The following is a 12078-nucleotide window of genomic DNA, read 5'->3' as shown; positions in this document are numbered from 1 at the left end:
CTGCCTCTGCCTCTGCCTCTGCCTCTGCCTCTGCCTCTGCCTCTGCCTCTGCCTCTGCCTCTGCCTCTGCCTCTGCCTCTGCCTCCCCAGTGCCAGGACTAAAGGTGTATACCACTACACCCTGCACTTCTTCACATCTGTTAGCTGGGCCTGGGTTCCCAACCAAAGGCTTGCCTATGGACCAGACCTGATGTTGAGTTAGCTACATAGATTGACTTTATAATTTATCAAAGCAAGGGAAGCAGAATTCCGTGCTATTAAGGCAGGTATTCGACAGAGTTTCACTAGAAACAGAGAAGACAATGGGGGATTGGGGAGGCTCTATGGGAAGAATGTCACATGAATGCACTTCATTTTGCTCACTCTGTTATGCTGTCAAACTTGCCTCATGGCCCACCTCATGCCTCCTTGCCTCCTTGCCTTCTGCTACAGGGCAACTGAAAATGCACTTACTTGATTTAAGGAAGCTGTGCAAGGTATCAAGCAAAACAAAACGACAATAAAAACACCACGCAGAGGGTACCCTACCTGTACCATAAGGCCAGGGATGGTGAGGCAGGCATGCACAGCAACCTGGGACTCTCCACACCTCTCTTCTAATAATGCCCTTGGCAGCCTAGGACCAAGTGCATCCAGTTGCATGTGTGCAGGAGGCGTGGACTTATTGGAGGTGTGGACTTTAAGGTTTCAAAAGCCAACACCAGGCCCGGTCTCTCTCTCTCCCTCTGCTTGTTGCTTGTGAATCAAATGTAAGAGCTCAGCCCTAGCCCCAGCACCGTGCCTGCCTGCAGCCATGCTTACCACCGCGATCATTGCCTAAGCTGCTGGAACTGTAAGCAAGCTGCCAATTAAATGTTTCCTTTCCTAAATTCCCTTGCTCTCAGTGTCTCTTCACAGTAACAGAACAGTCACTGAGGCAGGGTGCATGCACTGTAGTGCAAACTGTCCACTGAGTGAACTGGAAGAAAGGAAAGGAAAGGAAAAGAAAGGAAGAAAACAAGAAATCCTATTTGCCTCTTCTAAAAATATTTTAGATTATTTTAGTGTATGTACATGAGTCTTTTGCCTGCATGTATGCATATATACCATCTGTATGCCTGGTGCCCAAGGAGGCCAGAAGATTTCGAATGCCCTGAAATTCCCTAAACTGGAGTTACAGATTGTTGTGAATCACCATGTGGGTTCTGGGAACTGAGCCTGGGTCCTCTGCTAGAGCAATGAGTGCTCTGCTGGGCCAACACTCCAGGCCCTCACGTACCACATGAGGGCGTGCCCAGCCAGCAATCACTTACATATTTCAACCATCACTCAAAATAGACAACCAACTAAACCACACACCTTAGCAACGGGCCCCTTCATCTCTTAAGACCTCATCAGAAAAGCTCTAGGCAATAACCTGGGGCCCCAGGCTCTCTCCCTCAGGTGCCCGATTGCTTTTTGGTGATATATCTGATCTTTACTACTGTTTTGCTTTTGAATTAAGTCCCCTTGGTACTTTGCAACTGCTGTTCACCTTTCTTTCATTTCTTTGAGTAAGATGCCGAGAGCCCGGAAACACTAGGTCCCGATGCTGGCCACTGGGAACATAATGAATTCTTGAGACACAGTACACAGTTATGATAAGGTGAGGAATGTGAATTCCTTCAATAGCCACGCAGGGACACAGAGAAAAATGAATTATAGCTGTGAATTAGTCAAACTGCTTTGACTCCTGGTGGGTCCTGTGCTTTGACTCCTGGCAGGTCCCACACACACTGCACCCACCTAAGAGCTCTGGATTCACGAATGAAAGAAAGGCAAACACATCCAAAACAGCTAATTTCGATGTGCCTTGACTAGTTTAATGGCTGGGCACTTCTAAACCTCCCTGAGGTTAGCACACATTTTCCTCCAGTATTCCTGGCTTAACAACTTCTAAATCTGTATTTTATCTTTTGTTGCCCTGTTACCTTCTGGGCAGCCTCCCCTCCACCCCAACCTCCCCATAGGGCTGCTTTCCCTTTCCATCTACATTGCTGGATGCTTTCTCTCCTGCAGCTCTTAAATCTGATTTCTCCTCCAGAGTCACAGTGATTCTCCTCTTCCCCTCTCCCTTGGCCACTTGCTCAGGCAACCTAAAAGTCCCACCCCATCTCCCTGCCCAGCCATTGGCTGACAGCAATTCTTTATTACTAATCGAAGCCAGCTGGGGGCAGGGACCCTCCGGTCTAGAAGCGGCTATGGGAGCCAAGTGAAGACAAAGCCTTAGAACCACTTCCCTACATCTCACCCTTTCTGCCCACATTTTTTAAAAGGCTCTTTTCTCAGACACAAATTGAGCATAACTATAACAATTATGTAAATTACAAAGTGCGATATATAATTAATATCCAGTCTATCATATTTGTCAATTAAAGTACTCCACTATTTATCCTGACTTAAAGAGCTTGCAATTTTTTGAAAGATTTATTTATTATATGTAAGTACACTGTAGCTGTCTTCAGACACCCCAGAAGAGGGCATCAGATCTCATTATGGATGGTTGTGAGCCACCATGTGGTTGCTGGGATTTGAACTCAGGACCTTTGGAAGAGCAGTCAGTGCTCGTAATTGCAGAGCCATCTCTCCAGCCCAAGAGTTTACAATTTTATACCTGAATTATGTTCTGACTTTAACTTGAATTACCATCTGAAAACCATCCTTTCTGTATCATCTTCCTCAATGTTAAACAACCTGAATTTGCTTATGAGACTATAACCAATCTTCAACCCTGTGAGAAATCCAAGAATGAATTAAATATTACCTGAAGATATAGGAAGCACAAAACATAGCCTCTAAAACTTAACCAGTTGCAGAGACAGCTGATTACCTGGACAGTCCTTCATTTCTCAAAACATTGGAGCATACATGTTCAGCCTTCTGGCCCAGAGCCATCTGACAGACCTTGAAATGAAAGCAGGAACTGTGAAGGACTAGTTTACTCTGTCCTGGCAGACTTAAACTGTCATCTATCCTGCATTGTGTGTCCTTTGGTAGTCAGACCTTTATGGAAATTAGCTTACTATCTGCTGCTCTGTGAGTGAGTTACTGCTTTGATTCAAGTTGTCAGAAGTGGTATGGAAAAGTTAAATGACTTATGTGGGGTTGGTCATTCAATTAGCAAGTACACAGGGACTTGATTCCAGGGAGTTTACCTCCAGTGTCCATGTACTTAATGACAACCCACTTTGCCCTCCTGTGAAAATTCATTCACTCGTTCATTCATTCATTCTCTCTGTGTGTGTCTCTCCCTGTCTCTCTGTCTCTCTCTGTCTCCCTGTCTCTCTGTCTGTTTTTTTTTTTTTTTTCTCTCTCTCTCTGTCTCTCCAGGGTTTCTCTGTGTAGCTCTGGCTGCCCTGGAACTCACTCTGTAGACCAGGCTGGCCTCAAACTCATAGAGATCCACTTGCTTCTGCCTCCCAAAGTGCTGGGATTAAAGGCGTGTGCCATCATCACTTGGCTATGAAAGCATGCTCTTAAACTAGACTCCCTTTGGGTGTGGGAGATAGAAAGATAACAGCCATCCCAAGGAGAGGCCAGGTAAGAGAAACAATGAGATTAGGTAGCTTCTAAGCTCCCACGAATGAGAAATGGGGCAGTTACGGGAGGGGACCCTCCATGTCCATGGAAACGAGGGACTTTTGCTGCAGTGGCCTGAACATCCACTGTCATTAAGGCTAGGGGTGAGGGAGACACTGTGGAGCAAGCAGAGCCTGGCCTGGTTTTGCACCCTTTGCTTTTTTTTGTCTTACTTTTCCACCTTCAGTGTTCTTCTCTTTCCTTATCTTTCTGATATGTGTGTGTGTATGTGTCTCCAAACCATTTTCTTCCCTCCAGCTTCCCCAAAGTGTGAATACTGCACGAGGCAGCTTTGATCTTCTTGGCCAATCCAAGGGCCTAGAAGATCAACTGTCAATTCCACTAGCATTCTGGCCAGAGTACTTACCTGATCCCAAGTCCCCACTGGGTCTCATTCTCTTCATCAAAGATTCAACAGGAGGGGGCTGTGTGCCAGGCACTGAGGCCAACAGGGAGCCATGGGGTTGCTTTAGAAGCCCTCTTCCCTTGGGGGGTTGGCTCTTTGATGTGTTATTCCCGACTTTTGTCTGTGCTGGTTTTGATATTTCACTTCTCCCTGAATCCACCCAGTGAACTGGTTTAGGTAAAAAGTTCCTTCCTTCTCCATACTCTCCACTCTGCTGTCATTTTGGATACCAGCTATTGGAGAGCAGAGGATGAGGCTAGCCCGGCAAACACTTCTGCAATAGACTCTGGATTCCTCATCCTGCCCCTGGGCCCGTCATCAAGCTTCTGGGCTTCCGCACCTGAACCAGGCAGGCTGGCTGTGGCTGCTCTCCAATTCCCCATCTAAGAAGGGCCAAGCACAGTAGAACTGAGCGAGTATTAGGAAGCAGAGGCCTGAGATACCCAAGCACGTGCCTCTCAGTCCCTCAGCAAAGAGTTAGGTTTACTAGGACTCTCTGGGCTCCTGCAGTTGTGGGATGGGAGGAGAGAGGACACTGGAGGTGGTATTGTATGTCATGATTAATCTGTCAACTTGATAGTATTGAGAAGCTTCTAGGAGACTTGTGAGGCACACCTCAGGGTGGGGCTGTCATGCGCTCCCAGAGGGATTAACATCTCTCCCTCTCCTTCCCCTTCTCCCTCCAACCCCCTCCCCTCCTTTCTCTGTATGTATGTCTGGTGTGTATATGTGTGTCTGTCTGTCTTTCTCTCTGTGTCTGCCTGTATCCCCTCTCTCTTTCTCTATTTGTCTTTCTCTCTGTGTGTCTGTTTGTCTCTCCCTTTATGTATGTGCATCTGTCTCTGTGTCTGTGCATCTGTGTGTCTGTCTCTCTCCTCCCTCCCCTTCTCCCTCTCTATATGTGTGTGCTTATCTCTCCCTCTGTGTGTCTGTGTGTCTCTGTGTCTGTCTGTCTGTGTAGGGGTGTGTGCACACCTATGTGAGCACAGAGGCAGAAGGTACCCAGCACTCTCTTCCATCACCCTCAGTTTATTCCTTGGGTCACTATCTCTCCCTGAACCTAGGGTTTACATTTTCTTTGCTAAGCCAGACACCAGCAATCCTCTCCTCTCAGTCTCCATTGGAGTTGGGGCTGCAGGTACACCTGGGATGCTCAGCTTGCTACATGCTTTCTGGGATCTAAATTCTAGTCCTTATGATGGCACAGCAAGCAGTCTTAGCCGCTGAGCCAGCTTCCTAGCTCACAGTCTGACTTCTGATCTTCCAGCATTGTCTTTCCCAGACCTGACAAATGCCGGCATTAGCCAGAAAGGCTTTTGCACAACTCTGGGTCCTGAGCACCGCTGGACTAGTGAGTGATAACATCTACATGTGGTAGAGAACAGTATGAGTTCTCTCTGCAGTCTCCTACCAGCTTGCTGCTGACCTTGGACAAATCCTTTTCACTTTTTTGGATTTGGTTTCTTCAACTAGGGCAAATCTGCCTGCCTATATGTCTCATTGGATTAAAGGCTAAAACATGACATTTTTTTTTCCAATGGACCCACAAGTTCGTTTACCTCTTCCCTCAGGTACGTAGAAAATATTCTGAAATGACGTATAAAACATGGGAGATCTGGGCTTCGATAATCCATGTATGACTGCAGTCCAGAATCAGGGTCTATGAAATGAAACGTCTGAGTAACAGACCTGGTCAGTCCAGAGAACACCCAGCCCTAGATGCACAGTCCTGGGATTTTTTTTTATGTGCATGAGTCTCTTGCCTGCATATATGTCTAGATTACGTTTTCTTGCCTTGTGCCCATGGGGGCCAGAAGAAGGCAACAGACCTCCGGGAACAGTTGTGCTGGGACTTGAGGTTGGGTTATCTGGAAGAACACCCAATACCTTAAGCTCCGAGCCCTCTCTCTCACCCCCGCAGAACTGAAATCTTATAGATCGCAGAGGTAAACAGAGTCTACATTATGAAGGGCTTTCATTGTTTTAAAGATTTATTTTATTATTTTTTTATGAGCATTTTGTCTGCCTGTATGTATGGGCTTGCCCGGTGCCCTCAGAGGTCGGAAGAGGGTCTCTTGGATTCTCTGGAAACTGGAGTTACTGATGGTTGTAAGCCATCATCTGGGTACTGGAAACAGAACCCAGGTTCTCTGCAAGAGTAGCCATTGCCCTTAACTGTGTAGTCATCTCTTGAGGTCCCCAGGAACCACGCCCAGTTCTCATTCCTTTAAGAGCTGCATCTCACTGATGTCTATTGTCCCTGTTCTGTACTCCGAGAAACAGAGGCTTGGATAAAGTAAATATGTCAGCTCACGTAGCTGGTAGCAGAGCCTAGACTCATCCCAGGGTTGGTGGACTCCAGTGTGTGTGTGGGTACTGGTTCCACAGCTCCCACTGCCCATGGTCTCTGCTGGTGGGGAGGCCTAGGCAAGGGACATGTCTAGGTTAGGTTTTATTGCTGTGAACAGACACCATGACCAAAGCAACTCTTATAAGGACAACATTTCATTGGGGCTGGCTTACAGGTTCAGAGGTTCAGTCCATTATCATCCAGGTGGGAACATGGCAGCATCCAGGCAGGCATGGTGCAGGAGGAGCTGAGAGTTCTACATCTTCATCTGGAGGCTGCTAGCAGAATATTGACTTCCCAGCAGCTAGGATGAGGGTCTTCTAGCCCGCACCCACAGTGACACACCTACTCCAACAAGGCCACACCTCCTAATAGTGCCACTCCCTGGGCTGAACATAGACAAACCATCGCAGGGTAGCACAGGCTAATGTGGCCCTGTGAGGCCTTGGTGGCCTGAGCAGAGGGGTCTGACACAGGACAGAAAGTGAGCTGGAGGAAGAGGCTAGACTAAGTGGGTCAGGCTTGAAGAGCTGGGTCCCAGATGAGGCAGACCAGCATCACCTCCATCAGGAAGCTCCCTGGCCACACCATCACAACTCGGAGCCAGCCTCTTCCGGCACACGTTGTGTTAATACATGTTTGTGTTACTGACACTGCAAGTTCTTCCTCTTCTCCCTTGTGACGTCCTCAGGGGCGAGACTCCATTCCACATTGCCCAAGGCCCCATACAGCCTATTGAAGGTTAGTGGATGATTAACGAGAACCCTCGGAGTAAGCGATTAATAATGACCATTCCTAAGACTGTAAAACATGATTCATAGACATTCTGTTATTCACACATTCATTAAAACTCATGCACATTTGCTGAATCGTCAGTAACATGCCTGGCTGGGGATGTGCCCTGTGGGGCAGTTGGGAGTCTAGCACGTTTGAGTCCTGAGTTCAGTTCCCAGCTCTATGCTAGAAAAAAAAAAAAAAAAGTCAAGACAGCCTGTCTGTGCCCAAGGGACTCGTGGTGGATTAGGGCAAAACAAAGGCAGAAAAGACAGAGCATTGCATTTGTGGGGCACAGAGAAAGGTCATCGGAGGTCCCAGGAGGGATGAATCAGGGCCAGGTTTGTGAGTGAGGGGACCAGGAGAGAGCCTGGTGAAGGCCACCATGGACATCTGGGAAGCTGGGGAAGGATAGATCTGTTTGCTAGTTGCTGCCAGGAGGGGAGTGACAAAACACTTTTGACTCGAAGACAGAATGCTTTGAATTTTACACCTGTTATCTCAAATTACACTAAAAACTGCAGCATCGAGAGCAGCAATGAATGAGCAAGCAAGCAAGCAAGCAAACAAACAAACAAACAAACAAATTTCCGTTTTGTGTTCTTCCTGCACTACTCTATGCAGTACCCACAAGCGGCCACAAGAGGGCAGTGGATCCTGTAGAGCTGATTTACCGTGAGCTGTCATAATGGCGCTGGGAATCCAATGCAAGTCTTCTGTGTTCTTTAACCTCTGAGGCATCTCTCAAACCCTGAGCTGGCTATTCCTAAGAGGTCTGTTTACCTGTGTTGTCTTGACATCACCTTTATGAACAGGGGAGGACACTGGAGGAGGAAGGTCACCAACGTCCTCACTTTCCAACTGAAGTGATAATGTGGAATCTGGGATGTATGTGGGTGAGGGATGTGTGTCTGGTCCTGTGACATGCATTTGACCCTGGCTCTGCACTGCCTGTTTGGCGGTGTGTTTCCCCTGGAAGTTTTCATTTCCGTCTTTCCTTTCTTCCTCCCTTTCTTCCTTTCTCTCTCTGCCTCTCTTTCTCTCTTTCTCCCTTTCTTTCTTTCTTTCTTTCTTTCTTTCTTTCTTTCTTTCTTTCTTTCTTTCTTTCTTTCTTTCTTCCTTTCTTCCTTTCTCTCNTCTCTCTCTCTCTCTCTCTCTCTTTCTGATTTATTTATTTATTTAATGTATATGAGTACACTGTAGCTGTCCTCAGACACACCAGAAGAGGGCATCGGATCCCATTATAGATGGTTGTGAGCCACCATGTGGTTGCTGTGAATCGAACTCAGGACCTCTGGAAGAGCAGTCAGTGCTATTAACCACTGAGCCATCTCTCCAGCCCTGGAAGTTTTCAGCCCAAGATATGCCCAAACCAAGCAAAGTAAGAGTGAAGCCAGCTCAGGCTGCCCTAGAACTTCTTTCCAATGAACTCATCTGTCACAGAAGGGACCAGAATGTGTCCAGCCATAGCTATTAACTTTCTTTGAGTGGAGCCTTTTAGCCAGCCTCTGAGAAGTGCAAAACGCCAGCCCCTTCCAGGCAAAGCCACCCAGGGTATCCCACCACAGGCATCTGCTAGCCTTGAGGCTTAGTCCAGTGGGCATGGCCAGTTCTCAAGCCTGTCAGCTGTACTCTGGCTTTGTACTTTGATAGCCAGCCAGGCTTCTTGGTCATCACCAAGGCAGAAGCCTCTCTGTTGTCCCACCAGGGAGGAGGCAGACTCAGGAGCCTTTCACAGTTCTCTGTCCTCCATGTGCCCAGGGTTGGCTCTGTAGTGTTGACACAGTTGTCTTTATCTGTTCCCCATAATCTGCAGCCTCTAACATACTGGTTCCAAGGAAGGGGAAGGTTCTCCTTGTCGGCTGGAGGTGCGGCTGTGGCAGCCTGCATTAAACATATTTGTTTTTCTAAAACAATTTCTTTGATGGCCATTGCTTTCTCTTCTCTTCCTTTCTTCCTGTGGGCTATTAAGACTGAATCTGTGACAGTGACTGTCCCTTTGACCCCACCATGGGTCCTTCCAGCTTTCACACTACAAAGAATCTAACTGTTGGTCTTGGTACTAGATGCCAACCTGTGGCCTAGCTGTCCCTGCATGAACCCTTCTATCTGTGGATCTTGACTCTAAGATCCCACTGGGTGACTCCTACCTTTCTACTCCATGGAAATGACTTATCTACCAGCCCACCATAGTCACAGAGTCCTTTGCTGGCAACAGGCGGAGTGGAATAGACAACCTATTGACTCTGGCAGGCCAAACGTGGTTCTTGATTGAGCTGAACAGTGCCCTCCACCTGTACTCTTGACTAGGGCTTGTCTGATCATGATACTTAGCTAATGAAGTCTCAACACACACCATTACCTGCGAAATTACCGCTTTGAAAGCTTTTTAGGATAGTGAGTTTCCAAGTGGCTAAAAATGTCTTAGTATTCCTTCTTCCCCAGCCAAGGCCCTGTGTGGGCAGGCACCTGGGTGCTCTGTTTCCAATGTCTGGCACATGCTTTCTGGGGATGAATCATTACATTTAGAGTGCCCTCAGTTCTAGTGACATTCATATTTTTTTTCTATTTAGAAAAGTAATATATGGGGGCTTCAGAGATGGCTCAGCAGTTAAGAGCACCGGTTGCTCTTCTGGAGGATCTGGGTTCAGTTCCCAGCACCCCCTGTCAACATGCAACCTTCTGTAACTTCATGCCCTCTTCTGGAGTCCTTGGTCACCAGGCATGCAAATGGTACATAGACATTTATGCAGGCAAAACACCCACACACATGAAATTTAAAAATTAAAAAACTTAAAAAGTAATACGTACTTACTGTAGGAAAATTGAAGAACATATTTTAAATACATAAAAACAAAACTAGCTGCAGCCTGTTCCTTTGGAATAGCCATAGATAATGTTTGACGAATTTCACTGTGTGTGGATGGCAACCACATGTATTTGTGGCTAGGCTCCAGGATGGGCATGGTGCTAGCGTGCATCGGATCCAGATGACTGGATATTTGGGTCACTTCTGTGGGCTGTTTATTTATTTATTTATCTTATTTTATGTGTATGGATTTTGACCTACATGAATGTATGCATATGCAGCACATGGATGCCTGTGTCCACAAAGGTCAGAAGGGAGTGTTAGATCCTCTGGAGCGGGAATTACAGATGATGTATGCTACTATGTAGGTACTGCGAGTTGAACCCAGGTCCTCTGAAAGAACAAAAATGCTCTAAGATTTGGGTCATTTCGTCAGTGTTTCGGTTCCTTACAATCTACATAAAACTGCACTAAACACCCTTCGGGATCCGTCCTTGTGGGGATCTTGGATGTAAGATTTTCAATCAAGGAGTATTTCTACCAGATAATTAATTCCCAGGTAGAATGTTAAGGGCTTTATATAAACTAATGACTCTTCAGAGCCTTGGCATTGATCCGCAGGGCTCTGCTGTTGAAGGTATGAGAATTCTCCCTGCCAGAACACTATCATTCAAGATAAAAGAATCCTCAAAGTACTGTGGCGAGCATAAGGAGGCTCTCAGTTTGCTTGTCTTTGGTGCTGGGCCCATGTGCATCCTGGCAGGTGTCTCACTGTGGATGCAAGCACAGGGTCTCAAGACACCAGGGGCCCTGGACAGTAGCACTGGACAATTCTTAACATCTTGGGCCAGATGATTCCTAACTATATAATCTGTCCTGCATTGTGAGATGGCTCGGGAGACCTGGCTGTCTATTAGATGGTGACACCCTTCCTTCCTGTCTTTATAACCCCAAAATACCTGTAGATATCCCCAAATGTACCCCAAGAACAAAACCACCCCTGGTTAAGAACATCTGACTTACTTTATTGGCTTTGAGTGACAGAACCAAGTCTAAAGAAACATGAGGAACTTGTACAAAATTTTCTTTCTTTCTTTCTTTCTTTCTTTCTTTCTTTCTTTCTTTCTTTCTTTCTTTCTTTCTTTCTTTCTTTCTTCCTTCCTTCCTTCCTNTCTTTCTTTCTTTCTTTCTTTCTTTCTTTCTTTCTTTCTTTCTTCCTTCCTTCCTTCCTTCCTTCCTTCCTTCCTTCCTTCCTTCCTTCCTTCCTTTTTTTCTTTCTTTCTTTCTTTTTTTTTTTTTTTGGAGACAGGGTATCTCTGTCTAGTCCTGGATCTTCTAGAACTCACTCTGTAGACCAGGCTGGCCTCTGCCTCCTGAGTGCTGGGCTTAAAGGTATGGGTCACAATCCAGGGGCATGGAATTCTCTCTGTGGGTCAGATTCATTTTTTCTTCTTGCTGCAGACTAGCTTTCTGTCCATGCTTTGGTACGTGGAAGGAAAGGGCACCTCTAGCATATCTGAACTTGAGACTAAGGAGAAGTCAAGCCTACAATAGAATCTCTTGGCTCCGAATCCAGATTTGTAGGGAAGGACTCTGATTGGCCCGGACTGGGTGGGTTGCCCATGGCTTATCTAGTCAGTGCTGCTGATAAGGGAGTGCAGTACACAGGGCCCCTGGGTGTCTTGCTGTAATTGCTATGTAGCTATGCAATTTCTGGGAAGGAAGCAGCTGGATCAGTGGTCCTAGGAGTCCCCTAGACAGTGTACATTTGAGGGAGGTTTAGCAAGTACACACACAACTGCAAGCTGCAAGCTATAAGCTGCACACTGCCTGAGAGACAGCAGGGTTCTCTTCATGCTTAACAGGTGTCTCAGTCCCAGGTTCCTAGCCTTATGGATGACAACTACCGTGCCACCCAGGCTTTGGTTTAGGAGTCTCTGTGGGGGCTGTGTAGCTTACTCAGGCAGGTCCACTCTAGAGAGAGAACGTTAGAATCTGGCATTTGCGGGTCCATAAAGATGTTTTATGGAAGAAAGCACTGCGGTCTTTCTTCATGAAGCTGGCTGGAGTGTGCAGACACCAAAGGCACAGGCCAACACTGTACGCCTGTGGCCTCAGGGATCCAGCCTCCAAAAAGAGGGG

This window comes from Mus caroli, chromosome 1 (genome assembly GCF_900094665.2).
Source record: "Mus caroli chromosome 1, CAROLI_EIJ_v1.1, whole genome shotgun sequence".
Classification (NCBI taxonomy): domain Eukaryota; kingdom Metazoa; phylum Chordata; class Mammalia; order Rodentia; family Muridae; genus Mus; species Mus caroli.
The sequence above is the reverse complement of the archived record's forward strand: the minus strand, read 5'-3'. Positions refer to the sequence as shown.